A 15029-nucleotide genomic window follows, 5' to 3' on the forward strand; every position below is an offset into this window, starting at 1 on the left:
TGAAGAACTATTCTAATGAAATTTGAAAATGCCCTTCAATAAATTTAGAATTACATCTTTGATCGCACCTATTCCACACCAAAACACGTATTAAGTAAGACCCACCTTTCATTTTTTTCAAAATTTGTATGGAAGTATATATATTATGATTAATTTATACAATGATTTTGTTTATTTCAAAATTTAGTGGCAACATTGGAAGTGCAGTTCTGAGTTCCAAATTTGTCAAATGAGAAATTTAATAAAACCCCATCTTATATGTATGTTTCACTAATGACTATACCACACTTTATTCTTCAAACTGTACCAAAACCTTCTTTAAAACACAAATAATATTTTTACTTCAAAACAAGAATCTAGAATTTAAGTTAATGTACATGTATTTTCTTCCTCATTACTTGTTATAATTTAGTTTTTGGTTTGAAAAAATGAACGTTGTGTTTGAAACTGTAATTTCAGATTGTCGTTGAATGTCATATGGAATTGTATTTCTAGATTACTGCATGGTTGAATTTGGTGCATTTTTAATTTTTTTGTGCTATGATTGACTTTAGATATGGTGCATTGTGATGCTGCCCCCAAAGCTATTGTGTCTATGAATACTAAACCGGTTAATGTCAAGGTAGATATTGGTACCATATGCTCTAATGGATCCATATAGAGGGTGTCAAATTGGGGTTCGACGTTGTAATCGTGAGGTCAGATCATAGTTCTGATAGAAGATAGACATTTGTGATATTGAGATGCAAAAGAAGTGACAAGTACACAAAATCTATCGGAAAGTTGAAACGAGATGACATTAGTTTGAAGAGACGTGAGTGTCCTTTTAAGTTGCACGGGTACCTTATGGTGAATAATACATGAACATTTGATGTGATTTGTGGTTTACATATTCATGACATGTGTTAGGAGTTAGCCGATCATCTCAGTGAATGTCGCCTTAATCCTGAGGAGAAAGAACTTGTTTATGACATGACACTGAACATGGTCCAACCTAAAAACATGCTTGCAACTTTAAAACAGAAAAGATCTCAAAATGTCTCAAATATCAAGCAAGTATACAATGTTCGTGCCCATAACAACAGGGCGATAAGAGATCCAAGAACTAAAATGCAATAATTGTTGAAGCTTTTGGATGATAACCATTATGTGTCTAGGTGCAAAGTGTGCGATGATGGAGAAACCGTTTAAGATATATTTTAGAACCATCCTGATTCCATCAAGTTATTCAACACATTTCCCTCTATGCTCATTATTGATTCAACATATAAGACGAACAAGTATAAACTTTCTCTTTTGGAAATTATTGGTGTTACTTCTACGTAGATGATTTTTTAAGTTAAGTTTGCATTTTTGAAAAGTGAACAAAAGGATAATGTTACTTGGACTTTATAAGTGTCCTGAGTTATGTTGAAGGACCAAGAAAACATGCGAAAGGTCATTGTCACCGATCACAACAGTGCATTAATGAATACAATTAAAAAGAAGTTTCCTACATCATATGCATTATTTTATAGGTATCACATAACAAAAAATGTGAAATGTACACTTAAGCTTGCGGTAGGGACCAAACAAATCAAGGGCGAATATGAGAAAATGATCAAAGCTGGTATGATATTGAAAAGCATAATGGATGTTTAGAATGTTATAATAAATTATTCTATGAAAAAGTTATATGCCAAATCCCTAATACATTTTAAGAGTGTGAAAAATATCCAGATTCTTAAAATATGTTGAAAGTAAAATTCTTGACCAGATGAAGGAGAAGATTGTTTGTGCCTTTGAAGATTAGAAGATAAAATCAAAAGGTTTTAAGCAAGAAGAATAATACATAGTATAAAATCAAATATTCCTTCCACTACACTAAATGTGGATTAAGGATTGTACTATTGCACAATTTTGCCTCCCATTTTGCAAGTCACTATGCAAGGTTACAACTGCAATTTGGTACTCCAATTCTACCATCCAACGGATCTTTTCATTGCATATTTAAAGGAGACTTGGAAGATTGAAGAGGTTGATATTCTCTACACCAATTTATGTGACATACAACACTTTTGTTGAATTGAATATTATTGTGTATAGAGAAAAGATAACACACATAGAGCTTTTGTTTGTTATTGTGTGATAAATACTTTATATTGAAATTTGTGTAATCTTCCTTTAAGAAGAAATCTTGTAAACGTGATTCTTGTAGTCTCATTGATTGAGTTTGTATTCCTTGAGTGACTAGGGCTTAGTCAAATTACTCAAGAAGACATTGACGAGTAGTCTTTGTGTGTCTGTAATCAGCTTAGTTATAGTGGATTAAGTCCTTGTTGATAAGGTGAAATCACCTTGGCGGGTAGACTAGAGGTATCTTAGTTAACAGCGAACCAAGATAATTGTTTCATTATTTGTGTTCCTTGTTTGTTGTGTTGGGTTTTAAAAACTTTTCTTTTTAGAAACCCAATTCAAACGCTCATTTCTTGTGTTTCTTGTCAGCTTCAATTGGCATCAGAGTTCCGGTTCTGGTCTTGATAGGATTTTCAAACATTTAACTATGTTAGATAAAGATCCAGTTTGTGAAATACAATGGGTGTTATCCCACCTCCAATTGCTCATGTAAATGATAAACATCACTATAATGCTAAACCTTATGTCTTTTATGGAGAAAGATTTGATTACTGAAAATATAGAATATAAAGCTTCTTTCTAGGCCATGATGTAGATCTATGAGATATGGTAGTTGATGGCTACATACACCCTGTAGATGCTAGTGGCAACAAAATAGAAAGAAGAGTGACAACAGAACAACAAAAGAAAGATTATAAAAATCATCATAAAGCTAGAACTATCTTGCTGAACGCCATTTCATACACTGAGTATGAAAAGATCACCAACAGAGATACCACAAAGTCCATATTTGATTCTTTAAGGACGATTCACGAAGGAAACACCCAAGTCAAAGAAACCAAGGCATTTGCCTTGATTCGGAAATATAAAGTGTTCAAGATGGAAGACGATGAAACTGTATTGAACATGTTCTCAAGGTTTCAAAGTCTTGTTGCAGGACTAAAGGTTCTGGACAAATGATATTCTACTGTTGATCATGTGCAGAAGATCATCAGAAGTTTACCTAAAAGATGGAGACATAGGGTAACTACGTTGAAGTTATCAAAGGATCTTTACAACACCTCTCTTGAAGAACTTGTTAGTTATTTAAGAAGTCATGAAGTTGAGCTTCAAGAATATGAGCCCAAGAGAAAGAACAAATTTGTTGCTCTGAAGTCTTTGGGAAAGTCTGAAAAGACTAAAGCTCTTAAAGTAGAAGAATATGAAGATTCTGAAGAGGATTAAGAAGAAGATGAATTGTCTCTTCTTTCTAGACGTGTCAACAAACTCTGGAAGAAAAGATATAACAAGTTCAAAGGATCCAAAAGGACAGGTGGTTGTTCTGAGTCTACTTCTAAATTCAAGAAAGTTGGAGCCATCAAAGACATCACATGCTTTGAGTGAAAGGAGCCATGCCGTTTCAAGAATGAATGTCCCAAGATGAATAAAGACATACTTAAGAATAAAGACTTCAGAGGAAAGAAGAAGGGTTTGATGTCTACTTGAGATGACTCATAATCCTTAGAAGATGACTCTGAGGAAGGGCAAGCTAATGAGGCCCTGATGGCAGGCAGAAAAGCTCCTACTGAAGGACCAAGAAAACATGCGAAAGGTCATTGTCACCGATCATAACATTGCATTAATGAATACAATTAAAAAGAAGTTTCTTACATCATATGCATTACTTTATAGGTATCACATAATAAAAAATATGAAATGTAGACTTAAGCTTGCGGTAGGGACCAAACAAATCAAGGGCGAATATGAGAAAATGATCAAAGCTGGTATGATATTGAAAAGCATAATGGATGTTTGGAATGTTATAATAAATTATTCTATGAAAAAGTTATATGCCAAATCCCTAATACATTTTAAGAGTGTGAAAAATATCCAGATTCTTAAAATATGTTGACAGTAAAATTCTTGACCAGATGAAGGAGAAGATTGTTTGTGCCTTTGAAGATTATAAGATAAAATCAAAAGGTTTTAAGTAAGAAGAATAGTACATAGTATAAGATAAAATATTCCTTCCACTACACTAAATATGGATTAAGGATCGTACTATTGCACAATTTTGCCTCCCATTTTGCAAGTCGCTATGCAAGGTTACAACTGCAATTTGGTACTCCAATTCTACCATCCAACAGATCTTTTCATTGCATATTTAAATGAGACTTGGAAGATTGAAGAGGTTGTTATTCTCTACACCAATTTACGTGACATACAACACTTTTGTTGAACTAAATATTATGGTGTTGTGCCTAAAGGTAAAATCTTTTCAAAACCTAAGGCTAAATAAAAAACGCAGTCCCATTTCAACTATGCATACATGTATGATGATCCGGCATGAAAATCCAAGTTTGTTAAAAGTTCTAGGAAGACTAGCCAAAAAGGATCTAGAAAGTTTTGGGTACCTAAGGATAAGATAATCTATGTTTCAGACATCCTTAGCAGCGCAGTTGAGACAACAATCAGGGTATATGGACTCTGGATGCTCGCGCTTAATGATGGGGAAAAGGCATATGTTCCAAATCCTGAAGGCATATGTTTCAGAGGTGATCAGAAAGGAAAGATCATTGGCTCTTAAACAGTAGGTAATCATTCTCTCCCTTCTATTACTAATGTTTTATTAGTTGAAGGATTAATGCATAACCTTCTGCCCATAAGTCAATTAAGTGACAATGGTTATGACATTATTTTTAATCAAGCGTCTTGTAAAACTATCTGTCAGAAGGATGACTCAGTTCTTTTCAATGGAAAGAGGAAAAACAACATTTACAAAGTTAGACTTTTTGATTTAAAAAGTCAAAACATAAAATATCCAATGTCTATAAATGAAGAGCAATGGACGTGGCATAGACGATTGGGCCATGTTAGCATGAGAAGGATTTCTCATCTAAATAAGCTTAATTTAGTCAGAGGCCTACCAAGTCTGAAGTTTGCTTCAGATGCTCTTTGTAAAGAATGTCAGAAAGGCAAGTTTTCTAAAACTTCTTTCAAAGTAAAAAATGTCGTTTCCACCCCTAGACCATTGGAACTTCTGCACATTGACCTCTTTGGACAGGTGAAAACTACTTTTGTCAATGGTAAGAAGTATGGACTAGTCATTAGTGATAACTATAACAGATGGACATGGGTTAAGTTTCTAAGACAAAAGGATGAGTCACATTATGTGTTTTCTACCTTCTGCTCTCAAGTGCAAAATGAGAAAGATCTTAGAATTATTAAAGTCATAAGTGATCATGGCGGAGAATTCGAAAACAAAGATTTTGAAAACCTTTTTAATGCAAATTGCATTTCCCATGATTTCTCCTGCCGTAGAACTCCACAACAAAATGGAGTTGTAGAGAGAAAGAATATGAATCTGCAAGAAAAGGCCAGAACCATGATCAATGAGACCAATGTGGCTAAGCACTTCTGGACAGAGACAGTAAACACAACATGCTAAATTCAGAACATGATCTCTATAAGACCTATTCTAGGTATGACTCCCTATGAATTGTGGAAGAATCATAAGCCTAACATTTCACATTTTTATCCTTTTGGATGTGACCGTTTTATGTTGAACACTAAGGATAATCTGGAAAAGTTTGATTTTAAGGCACAAAAGTGTATCATGTTAGGATACTCCGAACACTCAAAAGGCTATAGAGCATATAACACTGAGACACAAATTGTAGAAGAATCAATCCATGCCAGATTTGATGATAAGCTTGACCCTGAAAGTCAAAGTTAGTTGAGAAGTTTGCAGATCTAGAGATCACCTATTTAGGTTCTGAAGGTAAAAATTCAGAAGCAAAAGGTGATGAGGCAAAAGACTCTGAAGCTACTCAACCAGAAGTTGTTGAAGTTCAGACTCCTCTGAGGAAGCACATACATAGATCTTTACACTCTGAATAATTGATTTTGGGAGAAACATCTGAACTAGTGAGAACTAGATCCTCATTCAAACCTTCTGAAGAGAAGTTTCTGAGTTTGGTGTCCTTGATAGAGCCTACGTCAGTTGATGAAGCGCTTCTAGACACATATTGGATTTCGGATATGCAAGAGGAGCTTAATCAGTTCTCCATAAATGATGTGTGGGATCTTGTGCCAAAACCCAAAGGAACTTATGTCATTGGTGACAATTCTGGTACGCAAATATCAGATGTCTTATGCAATGTCTCGACACTAATAACATGACTTCACACAACAATAATAGTAAGCAGATAACATATGTCGTATACGATGTCACGACACCAGGATCAGTACATATCACATCGGAAATAATTATGTAAATAACAAATGTTGTATACGATGTCACGACACCAGGTTCAGTACATGTCACACCAGAAACAATTATGCAGATAACAAATGTTGTATACGATGTCATGACACCAGGTTCAGGACATATCACACCATAAACAATAAAAGAGTAAAAAGCAGGAAAAAAATAACACAGGTCAATTGTTAACCCAGTTCGGTGCAACGTCATCTACATCTGGGGGCATCCAAGCGAGGACGGAAATCCACTATAACAATATTAGGTTGGGGTTCTAAACAACCTCTGGTTTTACAAACTTCTCAGTTAATCACTACCTGTGGAATTTCTATTTAAGACTCCTCTAGATGTGAGACCCTTCTCACTTCCCTTCAATCACACAACAATGCTAACAACTGAAAAACAAACAAAGAACAGAAGACACACTTTTAATGAAACAGAATGCACTCTTGCTTAAAATATCATGAGTGATTCACAATTACAACTCAATAAACTCAATCCAATTCAAGTCAAATGTTTCCTTAAATATTTTGATATCCATTATGCATAATCTTCTGCAGAATCAAATCAAATATGATCTAATGTTTCCTTAAAATGTCTCAACATCCCTTTTTATGAAATAAGTGCACAGTTGGAAACGAAACAAGAGTTCCTAGAATAAACCTTCTTGGACAGTTAAATATGATAGCTAAATATGCAGAGAATCTTCAAATATCTTATAATAAAATAAGTCTTCCAAGAAGTAAAACAAAACATGCAAAGATGTCTGATCAACATGTCACGAAGCTCAACATCTTGTTGTGATACAAGTTTTAACAAAATTGTTGCCAATCATAAAAACACAGAACTAACAATTGGTACAAAGCGAGTCTACAGAAATAAGATGAACGAACAAGGAGAGGTAGTAAGAAACAAGGCCAAACTGGTTACACAAGGATATAGTCATTAAGAAGGGATTGACTATAATGAGATCTTTGCACCAATTGCCAGGTTAGAATATATTTGTCTCTTAATTTCCTTTTTTGTTATCATAACATCATCTTGTATCAGATGGATGTTAAGTGTGAATTTCTGAATGGTTACACTACTGAAGAAGTGTATGTACACCAACCTCGTGGTTTTGAAAATCATAAAAACCCATATTTTATTTTCAAACTTAAGAAATCATTGTATGGTCTGAAACAAGCTCATATAGCATTGTATGAAAGACTAAGCAACTTTCATTTAGAAAATGATTTTACTATAGGGAAGGTTGACAAAACTTTGTTTTGTAAAACATTAAAAAATTATATCCTTATTGTTCAAATCTATGTGGATGATATCATATTTGGTTCTGCTAATGATGCTTTGTGCAAGAATTTGCAATGTTTATGTAGGTAGAATTTGAGATGAGTCTGATAGGAGAACTCAAGTTCTTTATGGGAATTCAGATTAATCAAAGTACATAAGGGACATATATCCATCAGAGTAAATACACTAAAGAACTTCTCAAGAAGTTTGACATGTCAGAATGCAAGATAGCAAATACTCATATGCATCCTACATGTATCTTTGAGAAGGATGAGGTAAGTGCAACGGTAGAACAAAATATATATAGAGGTATGATTGGTTCTCTCTTATACTTAACTACTTCTAGACCTGATATTTTTTTAGTGTATGTTTGTGTGCTTGCTTCCAATCATATCCTAGAGAGTCCCACTTATCAACTATTAAGAGGATATTTGGGTATTGTAGCGGGGTTTTCGTTACTTTTAGGTTTATTGACTAAACCAAAAGTCAACATTCAATTCGAGTCGCCACCGCACTTTTATTTGTCCAAAGGAAAGGCTAAAAAGCAAACAAAAGTCAAGGTAAGAAGTTTTTCAAATCAAAAACTAATAAAAATGTCAGAGATCTAGGTAAGGGGGTTGGTTATGAAACGGGAAGGTTTTATGCACCCAAAACATCCTTAGTACTCTAAGGGAACCCTTTTTGAAAATATGTGTTATAGGTTGGTATTTGTGAAAAGATTTGTGCAAAAGATTGGAGGGATGAGAAGAGAATAAATTATATTTACAAATTTTGTTGTTTGAATGGATGAACCCATTGCCTACGTACCATCACAAAGGAGGATCAAAACCTCGTAGTTCGGGGTAAAAATCTCAAAGATTGGTGAATTGATTTTTATCAAAAGCCTTAAGGTATTTTGTTATCAATGGTAGAAAACTCAACCTAAACCAACAATCCACCATGTGAGGGAGGCTTCAACATGCTAGTGAGGGGTTAACCCTATAATAAGCATGAAAGGCTTATAATCCAACTGTCGCATCACGCGAAAAACCGGCGGGAAAACAAGAACAACAGAGCCGCCACCGTGCGTTATTTATCCCAAAAGAGGGAAAGGAAACGCTCAGAGTAAACCTGGAAAAGAACATGGTCTCGCGACCAAAGAGGATGGGTTCGGGAGTCGGTTATGCGAAGGGAAGGTATTAGCACCCCTACGCATCCGTAGTACTCTACGGGATCCACGCACACTAGAAAGGAAAATTGGTTGCTAAACACTGCTCAAATACTCACACACACTGGCTGAAAGAAACACAAGAAACTGACTGAAACTGACTCGGCAGGATATCGCATCCTGGGCCTACTTAGTCTATCAGGCATAGACATCAGAGTCGAAGTAGTTCGGACTGGGAAAACGACACATGCTCGCTAGGATATCGCATCCTATGCATACGTATCTTCTCGGACGAGAGAAGAATCAGAGCATTCGTAGCTCGGCTGACACGCACACAAACAAACAAAGGCAAAGGCAAACGTGGAGCCTGAATGCCAATCGTTGGACTTATATCAGCATCCGAACCAAAACACACACAAGAAGGCAAACATGGAGCCTGAACGCCAATCACTGGACTTACATCAGCATCCGAACCAAACACACGCAACAGGTTGATAGGGAGTCGGGGACTCAGCCTATAACTGTCAAACACACACAAACAGACGGACAGCAAATGCTAAGGAGTCACAGACTCGAGCCTAGCAAAGGTCAGACAACACACACAAAAGAAAGAAAAGGCGCCCGGAGAGATCAGCTCAATCTCCTGCCTACATACTTCATCTGGTATGAAGATCAGGGCGATGTAGTTCCCCTACAGAGGGATAAAGGATTAGCCTAACCAGATAACAGAGGGAGACACAACACTAGGGAGACTACGACTCGAGCCTAGATGTTATCATGCAAAATCAACCCTAAGTTAAAGTTTCTAGCTAACTGGCACAAGGGCCAACCTATCCTAAGCATGGCTCACACAGGAAGCAAGCCACACACACTTAACTTGCACAGGAGGCAAGCCAAGCAAAACCTAACTTGCACAGGAAGCAAGTCTAAACTAATCCTAACTTGCACAGGAAGCAAGTCAAACAATCCTAACTTGCACAGGAAGCAAGTCAAACAATCCTAACTTGCACAGGAAGCAAGTCAAACAATCCTAACTTGCACAGGAAGCAAGTCAAACAATCCTACAAGCACAGATAGCACACGCTATACACAAGCAAGTGGCTCAAACAAGGGTTAGGTTTTAGTCAAAGGGTCATATCAACCTCAACAAACAAACCTCTGGAATGGGGTGAATGTGCTCTTAACCTTGCCACTGAGGGGCTAAGGTGAAGCAGATGAAAGGTGAGTGAAGATAAGACTTCACAGCTCTTATCCCTGGCCTGGGAGAGCTCAAGACAAGAATGTGTGGGTTCAGAAAGTGGGAACCCTTCTACACATTTAGAACTGACTCAACTGTACAGTTGTACAAGATCTTGGGTTTGTATCTGCAATGCATCAACACAGTGGTGTGAGCAAAGCAGATGACACACTGAATAGTGGGGGATAGATTGCATATCCCTACCTTCCACCAATTGCCTCTTCACTTAGGAGGACTTTGACTCTATGCAAGGACAAAAGTAAACAGTCACAAACATTGCCTCTTAAGGAGGACTTCAGACAGTTGCCTGGCCAAGTAACAGGCCAGGTCTTCCAGACTACATGAAGTAAAAGAGACATACCTCAATGCAGATTGCTTATACAAGCAAAGCAAAGCAAAAGTTTACAAGGAACTAAAAGCAACTAAAGTACCTGAAACAGTCAAGCAGATGTTAGTATACAAGTCAGAGTTAAATCAAGATGAAACAGACATCAACCAGTCAACACAAGCTAGTGAATGTGCAAGGCACAAAGCTTAAGGCATGTGAGCCAAGCCACCTACAAAACAAAGAGGTTAGACAATGATATTTAAGCGAGCTCAGTCAAATGAATTGGTCTTAATGGCCATTTGATGGTCAACCTGAAAACACAAGCTCAAAGGTGAGTAACAGGACCTCTAGGACAAGCCTAGGGTCAAAAATGAATGAGAAAGTCAAAACAGCAAGGGGTAAGTATCCAAAATCATGTTCAAACCATTAAGAAACACAACCAATTGGGTTCACATCCATATCAATCATCATCATCATTTCATGAACAATTTAGGTCAAAGTATGGCAAACAGAAGCTCATAGAAGTCAACAGCAAGACTTAACTCAAAAGCAATCTTAAACATTTCCAAAAATCACCAAATAAATCATGATCAATCACAACCCATAGCATGGTAAGCATGTCAAATTTCATCTCATCTGGACAAGTGGAAGGCAGTCAATGAAAATCAGAAAGTCAAAACCATTTTGAACATGCTCAAAGAAGTCAACCAAACATGCATCAACTTAGAAAAATCATAAGTCAAGAATGGTGTATGATAAATGAATGGGACTAAAACCATGGCAAAGATTAGGATGTCTAGTTATCTCATGTAAAATTTCATGTCCATCTAATAAAGTATGAGAATTTCACAAATGAAATGGGAACAAGTGTCACACAAGGTCAACATATGACTAACCAGGGGAGAAAATCTCAAACAATTAGGAAATGCCACAAATAATTCCAAGAAAATTCACATGTAAACTAGACATACCAGAGTAGGCTCATGCAAAAAATCAGATCAATTGGAGGTCAAGAAGCATGGTAATGAAAATCATGAAGTTGGTCATCAATGGTGTGACACAAATTGTCACACCCTAATTCAAAAAATCATAACTCACAAACCACAAATGATAAATTCACAAACTCTACACCAAAATCACCATGAGTGTGTCTAGTTTAAGCACAAAAAATTTGGGAGCCGCTGGATACATTCTCATCATTTCACAAATGATTTGGCAAAGTGTACAAATTTTGGTCACATGTCACAAACCCTAGCAACATTTAAAAACCACTCATCCAAAAATTCTGGAAAAATAATGATAAAACAGTAGAGATCATGATTAACACAACACAAAAAATCCCATTCAAATTGGATCAAAATTGGGCAAGTTATGAATTTTGGAAGTTTGAGTGATTAAATGAAATAAAATGGAGAGAAATAACATGTTTTAATGAGTCATGTGGGCACGCTGTGGCAAATTTGTAATTCCCTGAAAAAATAAATGAAACGCTGCGTTTAAGGGATACAGAGGAAATGAATTGATTGGTTGTTGGCCATGCAATAGTGTAAAAACATACAGCTCACGTGGAGAAAATTCTGGGAAAATACAAGTTAGGGTTTCAACACCTTCATCCCTCTTTCAATCGAATTTTACAAACTTTCCCAAAAATCTCAATTGAGGACATCAACATGATCAGCAAGCAATGGCAAACATGAATCCACTATTGATTTCCATTAAAACAACATACAAGCCAAGAATCGAGCAAAGTAAATAAGCATCATCAAACTTCCAAACAGCATAACTCCACACATACTTAACCATTTTCAAAAATAAAGACATCCCTAAACTCAGCATTGAAAGACCTACATTAAGCATGCACTAATTTCACAAAATAGGGAGATTGAAAATTTACCAATTTGGGAGAACAGTAGTGGTTCAGTTGGTATTTGGTGACTTTGACTCCAAACAGGTACACTTTAAGCTTTCAAATGATGAGTGTGAAATTGGCTTGGCTTGAGAAACCCTTGAAATGGCTTAAAGTTGGACTGCCATGGATGAGTGTTTTAGAGAAGACAGTAGTGGAAAGGTGCATACAGTTGGGACAACATGATGAAATCAAGCTCACAAGGTTGCTTGGATACTGGAACAAGGCTGGCCAAGTTGTGTTCCTTGAAGGTTTTTGGAAGACGTTTTGGAAAATGCAGTTTTTGTAGGATGAGTAATTTCTGTGATTTTGGCTGCTACTGCTGGTTCCTTTTGACAGGAAATGAAGTTCTAATTTGCTGCTTTATGTTGCTTGGATGAGAAGAACCAATAGAGCTTGCTAGGGTTACTTGAGGTTTTTGAAGATCTTGAGGAAAGTGGCCAGGAATGAGCATTGGCATGAGTGAAACTTCTGTTGGTTTGTGGTCTCTTGTGGCTGCAATGCTGAGTTTGGTTTGATGAATGGACAGTCAAAGTAGTGCAAGGCTTCGTTCTCTGAGTTTTGGGACAGAGTTTTAGGAAATGGCCAAGATGAATCTTTTAGCAAGAGGGAGTTAAACAAGGTTCTTGCTGTGATGTGGATGCAAGCAGTGTTTGTAATGACAGGAAAAGGATGTTCAAATGGATGTTGAAGTTACTTTTGGCAGGGCAAAGCTCTTGTCACTTTGGTGTTTTGACAGCCCTTTGGAAGATGACCAAGATGCAGTTTTTTAGCACAAGGTTTTTCTGCTGTGTTAGATGGTGGCTAGTAGTGTTTTGATGAATGGATGGTAAAATATCAGTGCCAGGCTCAGCTTCGTGGAAGTTTCTTTTACTGGTTTTTGAAATGGCCAAAAGCAAGGTGATGTTCTTGGAGCAGGAATTCTGGGTGCAGTGTGTTTTTTCTGCTAGGTAGAAGTTTCATTTTGACAGTAAATGAGAAAAAAACTGCTGTTGGATGTTGTTTTGTGGTAAGGCAAGGTTTTGTTTTTGACAGCAAAAATGAGGAAATATTGTTATCAAAGCAGGGCAGGGTTTTTGTTACTTTTGTGAGTTTGGACTGAAAAATAGAAATGCCAAGCCAAGTCAATGGATGAGTGAAGCTCTTGGTTTTGCTGGTTTTGTTATGACAGGAAAAAAATGCTTAAGTCTGCTGTTGGACAGTGCAAGTCATGGCATGGAAGTATGGTGTTTTTGACAGCTTTCCTCCAACAGTGCCAAAGTGAAGCCTTTGCAGCATGGAGTTCTGCTGTGTTGTGCAGCCAGTAGTGTACTCCCCTGACAGAAAATATGATGCACAAACTGCTATGCTGTGGTAAAAGCATGGTTGTGGAAGTATGGTGAAAACATGTACTTTTTCTCAATCCAAGCAAGTAAGGGATGGCTTTCTTTTTGCTGGTTTTTTGGCTGCAAATTGAGGCTTCAAATTGACAGAAAAATGATTAAGAATGCTGCTAGAAGTACCAAGCATGGCAAGGTTCATGGGAGTATGGAGTAGCATAGTGAAACTTGTACTTTTATCCAAATTTCAAGCAAGTTAAAGAATGGCTTCATGTACTGCATAATTGAGCTTGCAAACATATTTTAAATGACTTTTCCGAGCTGTTCCAATTGGCCAAATGTTAGAAAAATGTTTATTTCAAAAAGTCAAACATTGGTCAAACTTGCATTTAAATGAGATAGGTCAAAAAATGCCATTTTGATTGGTGAAGTTTTGGCTCATGAAATTTATATTTTTGGAAAGAGGGGATCAAATGTGACTTGTAGGAAAAAACCCCACCAAAATTGGCCAAACGGTTTGGGAGATATGGCCCTTTGAAGTTCAAGAATTTCTGAAATCGATTCGATCATAACTTGCCAACCACACATGGGAATTGAGAGTTCTTGGACTTTTTGGAAATGGGAGAACAAGATCTTCAACTTTCATGTTGGGCAAAAATTCATTTGAAGCTTGTATCAAGATGTAATTTTGAGGATCAAGACTTTCCATTTTTGGTAAGTTTCAGTTACAGGTCCAGTTTCCATTTTTGGAAACTTTTGATCTGGCTTCAAATTCTTCCATGGTGGTGTTTGACATGATATATGAGGCCTATTTGGACATGAGTGAGCTCTCACAAACCAATTCCAATCATCAAATCACTGATTAAATGGACAGTTGACCAACAGTTGACTTTTAGGGTTTCTGACTGTCTGCTCATTGACTGATGACTTCCAAACCCTAATTCCTTGAGAACTTGACTTCAAATGATGTCCCAAGTTGTATGAACTCTTGATTATTGATCATGGTGCCCAAATTCCACAAGAATGGCCACCATCCACTGCTTTGACTGACAGTTGACTTTCTTTGACTTTTGACTGTCTGTGTATGAACTGATGATCTCCAAGCCTTCAACCCTTGACTTGAACACTTCAAATGGACCTCCAAGTCATGTGATCTTGTTGGACAAACCCTAGGGCCTTGGCTCCTTGAGAATTGTGCTTGCTTGCTTGTCTGACTGATCTCCTGATCAGTTTGACCTAATTCCTTGATCGGCTTGCACTTGAGGCAAAAGAGGCAATGCAATGCTATGCAATGGACCATGATATGCTATGACCTAATATGAAAATGTATGTACAATGATAGGTGCAAATTTGAGGTGCTACACCAACACTAAGGATGAGGTGAGATTTACATCAACCACTATGATAAATCAAACCTATGACTAATGTTTTTGAAAAGATTTTAACA

The sequence above is a fragment of the Lathyrus oleraceus genome, chromosome 5 (genome assembly GCF_024323335.1).
Source record: "Lathyrus oleraceus cultivar Zhongwan6 chromosome 5, CAAS_Psat_ZW6_1.0, whole genome shotgun sequence".
NCBI classification, from domain to species: Eukaryota; Viridiplantae; Streptophyta; class Magnoliopsida; order Fabales; family Fabaceae; genus Lathyrus; species Lathyrus oleraceus.